Source organism: Hyaena hyaena, unplaced genomic scaffold, assembly GCF_003009895.1.
Source record: "Hyaena hyaena isolate Hyena2069 unplaced genomic scaffold, ASM300989v1 scaffold_123, whole genome shotgun sequence".
Lineage (NCBI taxonomy): Eukaryota > Metazoa > Chordata > Mammalia > Carnivora > Hyaenidae > Hyaena > Hyaena hyaena.
The window spans coordinates 72715-90682 of NW_024080756.1; the positions used below are offsets into that span (position 1 = coordinate 72715).

Consider the following 17968-nt stretch of genomic DNA (forward strand, 5'->3'; position numbering starts at 1 on the left):
CTCACAACTTCAGACCTCCAGTCCAGTTTTTCAAACAGTCTTGAAGCCTTTTCTCTGCACCTGCAGGCATGCTGGAACAGCAATCTGCTTTCTCCTTAAACTTGTATTTCCATTATACTTACAATAGAAAGTTATCCCTTTCCTGCTTCAAAGTCTTTCTGTTGATCAATTCATTATGCTTTTTTATACTCTGTACCTATAATACGTTCCTGCTATATATATGTACATAGATAATATGTCCCAGCTCCACTTAGAGAGATATAGATTATAGATAGAGATAGAAATGTTTAAAACTTTCCTGTGGCCATCATGTTCTAACAGTTTTAAAAAAATTATTCTGGCTCTTTCCCATCTTGCAAGATGGCAGGTAAAAAGGCTGAGAAACCAGATACTAAGGAGAAAATCCCTGAAGCCAAAAAGGCTGAAGCCAAGTTAACCTTGAGGCCAAAACACCCAACAGGGGAAGCCTCAGTGCAGCCAAAACCCCATCGTAGTCAAAGTAATTGGCAGATATTCCTGATCTGCTATGTACAAGAGGAAGTAGTCAGCAGCTGAATTCAGGATTGAAAAGAAAAAGGAGAATGTTCTTGCTATTGTCACAAAACCAGTTGGTGGTAACAAGAAGGGTGGTACCTAACTAGTTAAACTTCACAAAGTGCCCAGACACAATCCTACTAAAGATGTTCTTCAAAAGCTGTTAAGCCACAGCAAAAATCCCTCAGACAGCAGGTGAAAAAACTGAGCTACCATCACTCCCAGGACCATTCTGATCATCCTCACTCAGCAACACAGAGGTAAGAGGGTAGTTTTCTCAAGGTATCTGAGCAGGGGGCTTGCCACTTGTGACTGGACCTCTGATCCCCAGTCCAGTTCTCTACCTAGAACACAGAAGAAAGGTGTCATCGCCACCCCCACCAAAATTGATATCAGTGGTGTGAAATCCCAAAAATCTCACAGATGCTGTTTCTTGAAGTAGGTAAGTCCAGACACAAGGAGGTGAGATCTTTGACAGAGAAAGACAAGCTCATAGAGCAAAGTGATTCAGCAGTGGACACCCAAATTCTGCCAAAAATCAAAGCTGTTCCCCAACTCCACGGCTACCTCAATTCTGTGTTTTCTCTCGTGAATGCAGTTAATCTTCATAAATCGGTGTTCTAAATTTCTTACAAAGAATCTATAACTGATTCTTATCAGTATAAATAACTGATGCATTTTTAAAAAATTATTCTGGTTGGTGTTAGTATTACATTTATTAAAAATGTAAGCTGGTCAACATGACATAAGTATATATAAATCTTAGAGATAATTTTTAAATATATAGATATATTGTATTGGAAATGCATCTCTTAATGAATTCAGTGACACCAGTTTTTATCCCACTTCAGGTATCTATGAATCTCTTTTCTACCCAATTTTTCATTTTCATATAGAGGTAAGCACTAAAAAAGTGCTTGTTTCATCTACCTAAACAGATAGAGGGAATAAACAAATAGAGGGAATAAAAGCTTTCTTACAGTCATGACCCTAAATTCTAGGGTCTTCTTCCTAGTTACATACCAAAATGACAAAGTGGTCCATCATCAAAAATCATTTTTAAAGCCCTAAGACTGACTGCATATTTAGAGCCTCCTTCAATTTTGTGGAAAACCAAGAAGTGGAGACCAGCTGCCTTAAGAATAGATTTTGGGTTTACTTCCATGATACGAGTTACTCAGTTTTCAACACCAACGTCAAGATTTTGAGTTATTCCTCATTTTGCCCCCCCTCAAGTGATTTTACACTCTAGGACAAGGCGCCCTAGCAAGATTCACTGGGAAATAAGTATAACTTTATTCATAAAGAGGTAGGAAAGATAAATGAGCCCTTTGGGCAGATCTTTAGGAGAGCACATAAGGATGATTCTCCTAGAACTATATGTGCCTGCACACCCTTAGAATTTCTTCATGCACCCCAGAAATATGCATATCCCAGTGTAATGCCACTAGGCTAAAGACCCTGTATGACCTAGTCCCTACCTACTTTCCAATCTCCTTTCAAACCTTTCTTTCCTCCATGTTTTCAGTTCCTCTGGAGCCTTGAGCGTGTAGTTCCTGTGGCATAAACATCACTTTCTCAGAGACATCTTCTCTGACTATCCAGCAAAAAAATAGGTTTCCAGGATATTCTCTCTTGCAACTCTTCTCCTTCCTAACACTTATCACAGCTTGCCATCATGTATTCATTGGTATTTATTTTAGTGTCTAATGTGGTCCCCTACCAGCACCTTTAGCATCAATTGAGAACTCGTTAGAAAAGCAAATTCCCAGGCCTTACCCCTCGCCTGCTGAACAGATCTCTGAATGAAGGTCTAAAACAATCTATGTTTTATTAAGCTTTCTAGGTGTTTCTGAAAATACCACTATCATCTGAAAACCTGTACTGACTCATATTCTCCATGAAGGTAAAGACGATGGTGGCTTTTTTTCAGCACTTTACCTCAGGACTTCACCTAGTGGCCAGCACATAAGAGATGCTCCATAGATATATATGTTGTTGAATAAAACAAAAGCTTGCCCACAGTAAGAAACACATTTATATACTGACCCAGTATATATATGAAAATATATACATATATAATAAAAGTTTCACAATATCCTTATCACATATCATACACTCCACACATTCCCCATCCTATTTTATTTGTCCTATTTCTTTTCTTTTCTTTTTATCTTTCTTTCTTTTCATTTTTTTCCTGCTGATAAGAGGACCACTAAATTTATTTCACATTGTACTCACGAGTCTTATGTGCAGTATGCAAAACCCTAATCATTGAGACTGTTCTAAAGATATTCATTCCCATGCCCCTGTTATTCTTGTAATCTGGAATCCCCTTACCTCCTCATATTCTCATACCCAAATCCTACTGATTCTTTAAAGCCCACCTCTCATAGTAGATTTTTCTGTTATGAATGTAATCTTTTCCTCGCCTGAATTCCCACTTTTTTTTGTACCTAGCTTATAATTTGTCTTGCTTTCTCTTTTTTTAAAAAATTTTTTTTAAATTTTATTTTTGATGAGCAAATCAGAGAACACGAGATGCTGGCGAGGATGTGGAGAAACGGGCACCCTCATACACTGTTGGTGGGGATGTAAACTGGTACAGCCCCTCCGGAAAACAGTGTGGAGGTTCCTCAAAAAATTAACAACAGAACTCCCCTATGACCCAGCAATAGCACTGCTAGGAATTTACCCAAGGGATTTAGAAATGCTGATGCATAGGAGCACATGTACCCCAATGTACATAGCAGCACTCTCAACAATAGCTAAAACATGGAAAGAGCCTAAGTGTCCATCAACGGACAAATGGATCAAAAAGGTGTGGTTTATCTATACCATGGAATACTACATGGCAATGAGAAACAATGAAATCTGGCCATGTGTAGCAACATGGATGGACCTTGAGGGTGTTATGCTGAGCGAAATAAGTCAGGCAGAGAAGGACAAATATTATATGTTTGCACGTATAGGAGGATTAGGAGGAACTTAACTGAGGAACAAGGGGGAGTAGAAGGGGGGAAATGGTGGGGAAAAGGGAGAGAGGCAAACCATGAGAGAGTCTTGAATGCTGACAAAAACTGAGGACTGATGGATGTGGGGGGGAGGTGGGAGGGGCATGGAGAAGGACACTTGTGGGGATGAGCACTGGGTGTTATGTGGAAACTAATTTGACAATAAACTATTTGTAAAAAAAAAAAAAAGATGTGGTTTATCTATACCATGGAATACTACATGGCAATGAGAAACAATGAAATCTGGCCATGTGTAGCAACATGGATGGACCTTGAGGGTGTTATGCTGAGTGAAATAAGTCAGGCAGAGAAGGACAAATATCATACGTTTGCACGTATAGAAGGATTAGGAGGAACTTAACGGAGGACAATGGGGGAGAAGAAGGGGAGAAATAGTGGGGGAAAGGGGGAGAGGCAAACCATGAGAGACTCTTGAATGCTAACAAAAACTGAGGACTGATGGATGTGGGGGGGGGAGGGGGGATGGGCACGGAGAGGGGCACTTGTGGGGTTGAGCACTGGGTGTTACATGGAAACCAACTTGACAATAAACTATTTGTAAAAAAAAGAAAAAAAGAAAAAAATAAATAAAACATTAAAAATTTTAAAAAATAATAAAAAATTTTTAAAAATTAATGAAAAAGAAAATAAAGTAGGCCTTTGAAAAATTAAAAAACAAAACAAAACAAACAAACAAAAAATAATAAATTTTATTTTTGAACAGAGAGAGACAGAGCTTGAGTGGGGGAAGAGCAGAGAGAGAGGGAGACACAGAATCCAAAGCAGGCTCCAAGCTCTAAGCTGTCAGCACAGAGCCTGATGTGGGGCTCAGACTCATGGACCACAAGATCATGACCTGAGCTGAAATTGTATGCTCAACTGACTGAGCCACCCAGTTGCCCCTTGCTTCCTTTTTTAATATAGTGTTTATTAACTTTTCCTAATAAACTTAATTCTTCAGAGAAGAATTCATATCTGATTCATCTTTCTACCCTTCACAGCATTCCGTGTATAACCAAATAATGTTTCCTAAGTAAATTAAACATTCAAGGAGAGAGCTGTTAGTTTCATTTATGGTTCTGTGGAGAAATATTTTAAAGGGAAGTAGCATTTCAATGGGGGCTGAGAGAGGGAGGGCATGTGAGGAATAGGGAACCGTGTGGACAAAGTGCCCAAGACAGAAAAACACAGGGACCGTTCAGGCAATGGTATCTGAGTAGTGGAAAAAAGGCTGGAAAGGCAGATGGGGTCAGAGAGGAGAGTACCTAGTCTTATCCTGCAAGTAAAGGGGAAGCATCACAGGTTTATGGCTGCTTTTCTGTTTTCAAAAATAACTGCGGTAGCAAGATGGAAGAGATATAATAGTGAGGCAGCCATGAAAACACGTGCTCAGGTCTCTTGGAGCAGGCAGCATATTCACTGACCACTATAGCCACTGTCCCTGTGGATCCACCACCATGTTCAGGCTGGAGACCCACTTTCCTGTCTACCCCCAACCAATGACTGGGGGTACATGCACTGACCTGTTCCTGTGGAACAACTGGACTCCTCCAACTTTGGCTCAAGGACTCTCCATCCACCTGGCCACAATTTTATTAGAATCACACTGCAGTCTGAGCCTTCCTATGCAACTCTCTTCCTTTCCTTCAGTCAGATTTGTAATGCAGTGTAAAATTTCTCCTGACACTGCTGCCTCCTCACCTTAACCCTCCTCAGGCATTCCCCCTAATAAATCTCTCATACTTCTAATCCAGAGAAGCAGTGTTGGCATCTGCTTCTCTGGAGATGTGAACCAACTGCAGAGAAAGAGATAAGACCAGAAAGGAGGTAAAGGCAAACAGGTGAATGGAAATGACTATGCATTAAAATACACAGATGTCTGAAAACACACACATGCATTTATTCATGTACCCATAGGATGTTGAATACATGGCACTGCAACTTATTAAAATTATCAAAACTGAAGGAAGGAAGAGTTCACTTAGGAAGCCAATATGGAGGAAGGAATGCAGATCTTTCATCAAACTGCATTTCTTAGTAGGCATAAATCCAACTAAGGTCAGATAACACAAGGCAATCTTTCACAAAACGTGAGATGCCTGGCTGACCAGAACACTCTCGCCATATCACGTGCCCCCAGAGAAGTTTGGACCACAAAATACAAGCAGATGTCAACACTTTCACCTTCCACTTTCTAAATATCGCTGATTGGGCCAAGTTTCATTTCACTTATTGGGCCACTTTCCATGTTGAGGGAGAAGGTTGAGGAAGGGCGGAAGAAAGTGTTAGGATTCAAGTTTCATATCTGCTAAAGTAAACTGATGTTGCTTACTGCTGGGTTTCAAGAGAAAAGCTTCCCCAAATCAGCCAACAGTTGCTCAAAGGAACATAGAGACTAGGGGTAGGCAAATATTTCCTGTAAAGGGTCAGATAGTAATTATTTTCACCTTTATGGGCATACAGTTCTGCCACAACTGCTCAATTCTGCTGTTACAGTACAAAAGCATCCATCAACAATACAGAAATCAATGTGTGGCTGCATTTCAATAAAACTTTATTTACAAAAGCAGACAGTGGGCCAGATTTGGCCCCTGCACCATCATTTGACAACTCCTAATACAGGGAACTAAGAATTCTTCCCTCAAATACTCTCTTCTGGTTTTGATGTGGATGCTCTACCTGCTTTCTCATCTTTTATCTACTTAATACAAAAAGTGCACCACTAAAATCTAGTTGAAAATAAGTTACATTGAATACCATTGTTGGGGCACCTGGGTGGCTCAGCCGATTAAACTTCCAACTTCAGCTCAGGTCACAATCTCATGGCTCGTGAGCTTGAGCCCCACACAGGCTCTGTGCTGCCAGCTCAGAACCTGGAGCCTGCTTCAGATTCTGTCTCCATCTCTCTGCTCCTCCCCTGCTCACTCACAATCTTTCTCAAATATAACTAAACATTTAAAAATTTAAAAAAAATAAAGCACCATTGTTAATATGGAAAATGGCCATGAAACTAGCTTTGGCCTTGAGAAAAAGAAGTTAAATTGTCATCACACTTCAATCTGAAACTATTTTTGTCTGCTAGACCAGCGATTCTCAAGATGTGGCCCTTGGGCCAGCAGATAAGCAGCACCAGGAAAACTATTAGAAATAAAAATTTGCTAGCCCTGTCCCAGACCTACTGAATCAGAATATGTAGGAGTGGGGCCCTGCAATCAGTGTTTTAACATGTGATTCTGATGCAAGGCTAACTTTGAGAACCTAGGCTAAGCTATGTCTGAAGCTTCTAATGCCTCAAATTCTCTAGCAACAAAGTAAATGCTAAAGTCTTGTTATTTTCTCCTATCACTAAGGTCTCAAAAAGATTGCCAGGACTGGGCTGATACACACTTAGGGTAGTTTACTTACCTGAAGATTATTAATGTTGAAGTCAAAATACATGTTCTTTTTTTCTTTGAATTTGTATCATCTGCATTTAAAAGATTATTTTGTTCTAAATCAAATACATATTTATAAATATTTTCTCCAGCTTTATTTGTAGAATTATCCATGGAGTCCTTAGGACTAGAAATAAGATATGTAACTTGTAATGGAAGTCAGACCCCACCTGGGCCAGAGCCAGGATTTGTATATTACTGGTGTGTGGAACTAGGCAATACCCAAACCACGCCCAAGCACCTATCTGTATCCCTAATTTGCATGGGGACCAAGGAGAATCCTGGGGAAAATCTCAAACGATATCTATGAGGAGGACTCAGATATTAGAGACACCTCTGGGAGACTTGAAAGGATGGGGGGGATGGAAATGAAGAATGAGAGGGGAACAAAAACCAGATTTCAAATCTCCCTCTCCTGCACGTGTACACACACACACACACACACACACCAAAATAAAATTTACCATAAAGAAAAGTTATCTAACAAACCAGACTTGACCAGCTACAATGTCCTTTGGAGACTGAGCACCTGAGCAGAGTCAGGTTCTGGGTATGAAATAGCAGCTGGCACGAGTCTGGGCCATTTCTCTCCAGCTCTCTTAACAGGCACATGAGCACCTTGGGGATACACAATGGCTGGGTCACAGGGTTTATACACGGAAAAAGCAGGCTCACTAAGTTCAGTAATGTTCCATGCGTCCAAGACTCTCCTGAGTAATTCTTCCCACTTTGCAAGAGACTGCTAAATTTTTGAAAAAGAAGAATGAAGATCACCAGCTCTGGAGTCAGATGAGGAACTGACAGCACAGCACAGGCCAAAACCCAGGAGCACCACATGTACTTTTATTAGGCACCTTTTGGAGATTTCCTCAACACTTGGGGAAGTCCATGCAATGTCCTGGTGTTCCCCTGTGAGCCAGCTGGAGCCAGGATGCAACAAGATTCTGGGAACTTTTATCATATCCATAAGATGATGAGGTTAGGGGATGTGTCTGGTACTCCTTGTACCCTCTCTCAGATTCTGTCTGCCTCACCTTTGATTTATTCCCAAAAGCTGTACCTCCTCATGCAAGCCTCTCTCCTACCTCACGGCTTCCCTGTTGAGACTGGGAAGAGGGGCAGTTTTACCCATGGGGTGGAGTTTTGACTAATGCAGATAAGAAATGATTAATGAAGGCTTCCATCTTCTTCCCACCATGGCCACTAAGTGGAAAATTCTGAAATTCATTTCACTCAGCTCCTCAGAGGGACTGGGGGGATCAAGGAAACAGATGCCCACAGTGGTGGTTGACTCACTATCGCATACCGTGCATACCGTCTTTGGATGTCCTTCCTCTCCTGCTTTGCAACCCTGTGTGTCACTAGTAACTCCCAATCTCAGTCCCCCATGAATATTTGCACTTAAAACTCTGGTTCAGGTTCTGCATTCTGAGTCCAGGTCAAGGCAGGAGTTTGGTTTAGGTTTCACGTGACTTAGAAGCAATAAATCATTTGTGGTCAGTATAGGACTTGCACATCTTTCAAGACAAACAGATGGTACTCTTTTCTATTTTATATGATTTATATACAGTGTAACAGTTCCACTACATGACTCTAGCAAAGATATAATAATCTTAATCATTTTCTTTGATCCCTAACCTTGCCCTTCAACATACAAATAACTCTAGATTTTCTAAGAATTTATTAAACAATACTCTACAGATCCAAAACAGTAATATCAAACAAGTTGTGAAACAGTCTCAAGACAGATGATGAGAGGTAATACAAGCAGAAAGAAGACACAGGACTACAGTGTGTCTCAACAATGATAATGAGCACTGAAGACTTACTTTCTATAGCTTTAATGATAAATCATCATTCTCTAAAACCAGAGGGGGCTAGGGAGGATGTCTTAACTTGTATTTAATTTCCCATCCTCTTCTGTCACTTCTCCCATCACCCCCTTCCTCCCACTATGGATTTTTCCTTTTCTCAACTGGTGGTTGTTGCTTTATTGTTTGTATTTGAGACTTTAGTATAAAACTCCAAAGATCATTTCGATTTTAGGTAAAATTCAGGGGGAATACTTTTATTAAGGGAAAGAAAATAAGACAAATGCATGTAAGACTTTCAAAACAATCTATAAGCTAAAACACTTTAATTCTTAATGCCAAAAAAGCACAACTTCTTCAAGTATAAATGGTTGCGGATAGGGAAAGATGCCCGTTTCAGATATTCTTGAACCTTCCAGTCCAAAAGAGAAAATGATGGTGGTATGGATTAATTTTTCCACTCATGGTAGCCATTTTAATTTCTTGGACACAAACATTAAAATGAGCTTTCCTCCTTGTTGTACATGGCACATGGGCCACTTCACAGATCTCCTCAAACATCCTTAACCATGCTGGCCTCTCTGTATCATCTACCTTTAGCACGCTGCACAAGACCTCCCAGGTGTGAATCATTTTTGATTCCAGAAAATAAAGCTGCTTCTTTAAAGACAAAGCCTATAAATGCTATTTAAAATACTCCTCAGGACTTCTGTTATCATTAGACCAGTTTCTCAACCCACAGACTTCTCAGAAATTGTATTCCTAAGGATAATGTAGGCTGGCCATCTAGTCCTTTGGCCTTGAACCACCACGTTTTGATGACAATATGTTTTGATCAAAGTGATGTGATCATTCTATAAACACGTATCACTCTGATATTACTTCAATATAGGGATCAATTAATTTACTGGGAAAACAGTTTTGTTTAACTCAAGTTACATGAAAACATATTCAGATGCACCTTGTGTGCCGTTACAAGTAACCCAAGACCCACACAACAAAGCTAGGACAAGAAACCTCAGCTCATTTGACTTTTTCCAACAAGATGAAATGGCTAAAATAAATAAACCACCTAAATAATTAAAGGGATATATAATACTATATATTTCTCAGTATAATGTGTCAAATGTGGCTATATTCTGACTGATAAACTGTAAATGTTATAAATGTGTCAATTTTTCCTAAGTCCCTCTGTAATATGATCCCTATAAAATTCCTTCAGTTTTTCTTTTCTAGAGCCAAACAAGTTGATTATAAAATTACTGGTTCTTCTGGGGTAAGTCATTAAAAGAGACCTTTATCCCATTCCTCCTTCCTACTGTTAGAAAGGGAGAAGACCAGAGTTCTAGCAGTATCAGGCCATGAGAGATCTTGCAAACAAATGTCAAATGCTAGGATGGTAGTCTAGAAATAAAGAAAGAGTTTAACCCACTGATGGTGTTAGAACCACCATACCAACATTGAGCTACTACCTTCAGCCTCCATTTACCAAAGAAAATAAATGTTTGTAAACACATTAAGCTACTCTGTTGTTGTTGTTTTTTTTAACTTTAGCTGAACCTAGTCCTAACTGATGCAATTGACCACTGGCCAAATAGCTAAATGGTATTACCCATGATTCAAAATTAGTTCATTTCTTCTGATATCTGCAACTCACTTTGAAATGCATACCCCCCAAAATAAAAATAATATAAAATGATAAATGGATAGAGAAATGGATAGAGATGGATAGGTATATGATAAAATAAATATAACAAAATACGAACTAAAATACAGATGGTGGGTCTATGAACACTCAGTATACAATTCCTTCAATATTTCTTAATAAGATATTAAAAATCCTACTGACAAGCCATCAGTACCATTTATTATGTTTGTAAAAGATATTTCTAGTAATGAGTTTTGTAGCTTCTTTTCTCTCACGAAAAGGGTCACTTCTCTTCCTGTTCTATAAACACTATTGTAGGCTTAAAGTCTTAAAAAATAGAACTGGAAGTACTGCCAATGAGACAAACTGGGTGCAAGTAAAAATTTTAAAGGCTGTATAAACAGAAATCCATCTGGAAAGATGTTTTCTCCATCAGCACAGTGAAAGCTAGAATAGAATTTCCTGATATAGATGTACTATTTAACTCTTTGTAAATCCCACTGGGTATAAGAGAGAGGCATCTTGCTCTTTAAAAGTAACTTTTACCCGCAAAATGAGGCTAGGAATTGTTAGAATTTCAACTAAGCTGAGCTCAGCATTAAGCATCATTTTCTTCCCCTGTTAAGATTCCCTTCTCCTTCCTTATCAATACAGGGACACTTTTAAGAAGATAAAATTTCAGTTTGGTCTTCTGATGAACTTGAAGCATTTCAATGAGAGAGTAACTATTGCGGTGTTGGATCTTTTCCCATAGGTCTGCATTCCAAGCAAAACAGAATTGGAAATGACTGCTAAACAATTACTGTCAAGAATGCTAAAGTTTGCAGAAGCCTTGCCTGCAAACTGCCTATACAGAAGAAAAAGTCTTTTCCTATTCTCTAAGATGCAACAAGAATGTAAATTGGCATTTCTAAAAACAATGCCAAAACACTGCTTTGAACTACTGTGTCTACTTTCTTAAAACATTGCTGAAAATAAAATGCCTTCACAAAATTTTGCAAATTTAATTCTGGAGAATTTAACTATGAACTCATCCATCAAGATCTATTTATCATATTTATTGAAGGACTGGAGGAGCAGACTCTGAACCAACTGAAGAATATGGATTCACATTATAATTTGGTAGAGTCACTTGCTTATGACTTACTGAAAAGTTCTGCTTCTGAATCAACATTTTCCAAATTTGAGCTCATCTCAGAAAGAATGTTCTTACAAAGCCTGGAGAAAACATCTTCAGCTGTGTTTAAATTATTCAGGGATGAAAAACAGATGAAAAAAGATTATAATTTACATATATATTTAATTTAGGTAGAAAATCACCCACTATATATGGAGTTCTATGGCATTGTCTTCTGGGAGACAAATAAAGAATGAGGAAACCAAACATTATAGACATCATTAGCATCAGACAAAATGTTAAGCATTTTACATGTATTATCACCACTCATGATCCTCACAAAATTCTGTCTTAAGGATTATCATTTTATTCATTTTATAAATGAAGAAACAGAGGGTTAGAAATGTTTGCCCCAAATCATGTGCCAGTAGTGATGTGGCCAACACTGGGACCCAGGTCTGCCTGCCACCAGAGTCTGGTCTTTTAACCACTATCTGATACTGCTCTGATCTTTGATAGCCAAGTGCCACATAGAACATTCAGTGAGAGAACAAGAGAGAGGAGGAGGAACAAGGGAGAGAAGGAGAGATGAAGAAAGACTTGTCTAACATACAGGTTGGAAATATTGTAAAAGAAGCATATAGAGGTTACAGTTATGAAGCACTGCACATCAAATCTGGGTTATTTCTTTGTTTCTTGCTTGCTTTTTCCATTCATTTTCTTCTGTTTTATTTCCTCTGTGAATTTAAAAAAAAAAAAAAAGAGGAACAAGTATTTACATCTTAACTGCAACTGATTAATTACAATTAATTAATGTAATTATATCATCTCTTCCACTTTTTCCAAACACTTATTGAACATCTACTGTGTGACAAAGTGTCATTCATAGTCTATCTCTACTATAGAAGAAATCCAACTTTGGGGCACATGGGTGGCTCAGTCGGTTAAGCATCCAACTTTGACTCAGGTCATGATCTCATGGTTCGTGGGTTCGAGCCCTGCATTGGGCTCTGTGCTGTCGGCTGGCTCAGAGCCTGGAGCCTGCTTCAGAATCTGTATCTCCCTCTCTCTGATCCTCCCCTGCTAACACTCTCTCTTTCTCTCTCAGAAATAAATAAAAAACATTTAAAAAAAAAAAAAAGAAGAAATCCAACTTCATTCATTTTTATTAAGTGGAAATATATTTTAACTATTAACACAGATTAAGACAATGAGGCACTAAATGAAAAGGTAAGAGAGGAACTGTCAAAATACTAAGAATGTTGACATTAAAGAATCAGCTAAAGTCTCATGTGAATGAACCAGATCAGATGTCCAGCTTGAGTTACAACTCCACTCTTCCTGACCTTCACCATGCAAGATATGTAATACCCCCACCACTGATATGAAGGCTCCAGAAAGAAGCTGATGTTACCCAAGAAGAGCCTTTCACGGGAGGGAAAGCAGGAAAAGAGAGTGGGCAGGAACCGGAGAACTGTGGAGGGTTGAGAATACCCCAGTTTTACTGTGTTTGTGTCCTGTTGGCTCTGAGTCATGAGACAAGGGTCAAAACCTCGTCTGTGTTGTTCACCAATGTATTTGTACTCCACCAGCAACACAGTAGGCACTAAATAAAAAATTGGTTGAATAGATAAATTACTGAAGAAGCCAGAAAATGACAAAGAAAAAGTGACATTATTGTCTCTGTTATTTGACACAAAAGGAGTTCATCCAGAGAATGTTGAGGTCTCTATATCCAATTTATGCACATCCAGAAATCTCTGACGGCCTAGAAATTCTACCATGAATCTACATCTCACAGTAACCACAATAACAACCACAGTAATCTGTAACTTTAATATAAGATACAATCATAGATAAGAGATGTAGAAAGGCAGCACATGGAGAGAATTACTCACTTCCTTACTTATAAACCTGTTTAGTTTCATAAAGAGATTCAGTCATCCTCAAGATTTGTCACTCTCATGAGGGAACCTTCTTCTTAGAATGATCACCTTGTTGGTTTCTGTCAAATGACCCCACTGACCACTGTCTTCCAAGCATCCTGAATCAAGAGATGATTGTGAAATGTGGGGAAATCTTGTTTAGCTCAAATTATAAGTCCCCAAAACTCTAATCAACAGTCACTGATATTTAGTCTGATCAAATGCAATGGGAAAAACAAATACCCTCACCAACTTTCTTCATTGATGTCACCTATTTCTCTTCTCCCTCACCCCAAGGGAGTTTTGTGTAAAAGAGTCACAGTAGTTCAGTGGGAAAAAAAATTAAAACAAATCAAATCAATAATATATTTTAGTAGTCATTTTAATTCAAAACTTTTGAGTCCCTTAGCACATATTTGCTCCTCATCTTACCAATGATACTCAGGAATAAGTAAGATAAATTTCCCTGGAGCCACTCTGTTCACAACTAGGGAAAAGTCAAGACAAGACCCAAAGGAGCAAAAGAGGAGCAAAGCTCAGTGGAAATTGGAAAACCATATAAAAGAGGCATAGTGAACCTGGCATGGAACACAGACCCTGAGAAAGACAACAGGATAAACAAAACCAAAAAGGGTTATAACTTGGGTCTTAACGTGGTGATCATAGGTAGTAAAGGAACCCAAATAATAACATGAAGAAAGTAGTATAGATGGATAGGAGAGACGGGGAAAGCAAAGATATATATACAGTCAGAGTCATCCAAACTTAGAGGATGGGGACATTGGCTAGAGCTGTGACCATAGAAAAGTCAAGAAAGGACCAGATTAAAGACTCTCCAGTGGCACCTGGGTGGCTCAGTTGGTTAAGCATCCAACTCTTGATTTCAGCTCAGATCATGATCTCACGGTTTCATGGGTTCAATCCCCATGCCAGGGTCTGTGTGCTAACTAAGCCAAGCATGCTTGAGATTCTGTCTCTCTCCCTCTATCTCTGTCCCTCCCCAGCTTGTGCTCTGTCTCCCCAAAATAAATAAATAAGCTTAAAACATATATTTTTAATATGAAGACCCATCAGATTGTGCGTTCCTTGAGGCCTCATGTTTCTGGCACCACAATGCTCAACACATGTTTGTTGAATGAATGGAATAAAAAAAGAAAAGAAGAAGGAAAAGGAAAGTGACAGCCTTGGTAGCTAATAGGATGGTTCTAAGTATTTATTCCAAAGGACAAGAAAATGAGAAGCACCTCTGATAAGCTAGAGAAGCATAGCACTTGGAAATGGGATTCGGGGTGTGTGGGAACACAAGTGGAGCTGCCCTTTGACCAGTCAGCAATATGGAGTCATAGTCCGTGGCAGAAACAGGCCTAGAGATGTAAAGATGAGAGCTAATGGCAGGCAAGTAAGTGAGATCACAAGAGAGAAGCTAAGGACAAGGAACGGAGCATTAGGTACTATAGGAAAGGGAACTAACGTAAGGGACTGAGAATGGAAAGTTTTTTTAAAAGGCAGAAAAAGATGTAAAAAATATAGTTTGGGGTGCCTGGGTGGCTTAGTTGGTTAAGCATCTGACTCTTAATTTCAGCTCAGGTCATGATTTCACAGTTTGTGAGTTCAAGCTTTGTGTCTGGCTCTCCACTGGCAGCTCAGAGCCTGCTTGGGATTTTTTTTCTCTCCCTCTCTTTCTGCCTCTCTCCTGCTAGGATTCTCTTTCTCTCAAAATAAATTTTAAAAAAAATTTTAAAAAGGTAGTTTTGTGACTTGGGTTTCAAGGAATTATCTGTGGTATATTAAAAAGTGCTCAGGCCTCAGAGTGAGGGAGGCTGAACCTGAGCCCTGGCTCTGCCAGAAGTTTGGATTGTGACCCAAGGGAAATGTCCAAACGTGTGTGGCCTCTGTGTCATCTTCTGCAAATGGCCTCTGAGGTCTGTGTCAACTCTGAGGATCCCTGGGATGAAAGTTTCAGAAATTGGACAGGATGGAATGAGGGAAACAGAGTGATAATTAATCTCAAAGAGAAAATGCCCCCATTAAGGGCAGAAACCAGCAGCCAATGACTGAGAAGGAAAGAATAGATAGGACTTCAAGACCTTACAAACAAATACAAGTGCCAAAAAACCAGCAGGATCAAAGGGAAGTTTTGTTTTGATGATAGGAGAGACTAGAATTTGTTGAAGTCCAAGAGAGAAAGAGATTAAAGGTGAAATTTTGAGACAAGATCTTAAAGAAGATAGGTAAGAATGGGATCCAAAGTATAAGTATATAAAAATAAAAGGACATATTTTTTATCCGGAGTGCTAAGGAGAATGGTGTTGGGAAATTCAAGGAACTCTGCTATGTATGTGCCATGACGGCAAAAATTATAGAGACCATTTACCTGGAACTGAGTCTCTTTACAATGTAGTCTGAAAATGAGTCAAACCTTTATATTACATATGTACTGCAGCATTACAAATTACTCAAACATCTGTCATTTAAAACAGCAAATATTTACTAACTTACACAATTGATAAGGAGCGGGAATCCAGAAACACCTCAGATTAGTGGTTCTGGCTCAGAATCTCTTATATCATGTAGTCACGATGTCAGCCTGGGCTGCAATCATCTGAAGGTTCAACTAGGGCTGGAAAATCCACCTCTAAGATGGCTGACTCACATGGCTGTTCGTTGGAAGGCTCAGTTCTATGATACGTGTATCTCTCCTCATGCCATGGCAGCTGGCTTCCCTCCAGATCAAGTGATCTAAGAGAGTAACCAAAATGGAAGCTGCAATGTCTTTTATGACATAATCTTTGAAGTGACACAGTCACTTGCACCATATTTTATTCATTAGAAATGAGTTACTGAAGTCACTCTCAGTGGAAGAGGAATTAAGTTTCCTTTTGAAGGGAGGAGTATAAAATCATTTGTAGACTAATTTTTAAACCATCACAGTCTTCAAAGACTCTGTGTATTGGGAGAAGACCTGGTGGTTTAGAAAAAAATAGCTGTGAAATACCCACTATGGGGGGTATCTTAAGTGTTATTGAGAGTAGATTAAAAGGTTTCCCCAAAAGGTTATACTACTACTACAACAACACAATGACCTTTCACAGAAAGCAAAAATGATAATATGGATTTAATCAGACAAGTTTACAAAGGAGAGAAGACTAGTGTTATCAGATGGAGTAAAAGCTTCAAAGAACCCATTAAAGGTCACAATACCACACCAGATCCATCAGATATACTTGACCTCTACAGAGGCAGAGAGGAAACACTGATACATGCTCAAGATCAGACACATTGCTAGGCTCACTGTAGCCATTAATGAACTCCAATTTGAGCCCCCTTCCAGTTGATTTGGAAAGTTCCTGCACTATGAATCTGAGTGTCCTCAGTTCCACTGAATTCATTATGCCCTGAAAGCACTGAAAGCAAAAATCCTGTTATTATTGTTATTCTTATTTTGTTATCCCCAGTGTTAGTACAACATCTGGAGGGAGGAAAGCATTGAGAACACATAACTATCTATTTGATGAAATGATGGTTGGATGGATAGGTGGGTGGGTGGATGTGGAGAAGTTAAAATATGTTAATTCCCTTTGTGCACTTTGGATGTTTCAATTTTAATGAGACAAGGAAGTACTTTTATTTCTTAACCTTAGAAATATTGGTAGTTGACAAAGGATCATACAACTTACAATGTGGTATGCATTCTGAAATAGGAAGCAATTAGCAAATGTATTAAGAGTGCTATTACATCAGGGGGACCTGGGTGGCTCAGTCAGTTAAGCTGACTTTTGACGTCCAACTTTTGACCTTAGCTCAGGCCTTGATCTTAGCATCATGAGTTCAAGCCTCATGGTGGTGGGCTTCATGGTGGGGGGCTCCATGGTGGGCATGAAGCCAACTTTAAAAAAATTTTTTAAAGACTGTCATTATGTTAAATTGCTAACAAATTTATTTGTTAGATTTTGTAGGTGTATTTTTTACTTGAATGATTTATTCATTTTGTCTGTCACTGTTACTTACTGATAAATGTGTATGATAGATATACTTGAACTTAACATATTTCCAAAAAGAACACAGACTCAATTTATATACTTTCCTAACCCAATTATTTATAAGGCTATCTACCTTACATTAGCTAAAACCTATGACTTAAAACCCATGTTTGTTAAAAACAAATACACAGGGGCGCCTGGGTGGCTTAGTCAGCTAAGCGTCCGACTTTCGCTTAGGTCATGATCTCACGGTTCATGGGTTCGAGCCCCGAATCGGGCTCTGTGCTGACTGCCAGCTCAGAGCCTGGAGCCTGTTTCAGTCTGTGACTCCCTCTCTCTCTGACCCTCCCCTGCTCACACTGTCTCTATCTCTCTCTCTCCTAGAAATAAATAAAACATTTAAAAAAATAAAAAAATAAAAACAAATACACAAGACAGAAAGTTAGCTAAATTTTTCCCAATAACAGCTCAGGTGTACATTTTAACAAATAAGAAATATTATTTC

General features: G+C 39.0%; 1 pseudogene; it reads left to right on the forward strand.

The window, feature by feature from the left end:
- Positions 1 to 360: 360 nt before the first annotated feature.
- On the forward strand, positions 361 to 1158 carry LOC120235192 (annotated as a pseudogene).
- Positions 1159 to 17968: the final 16810 nt, after the last annotated feature.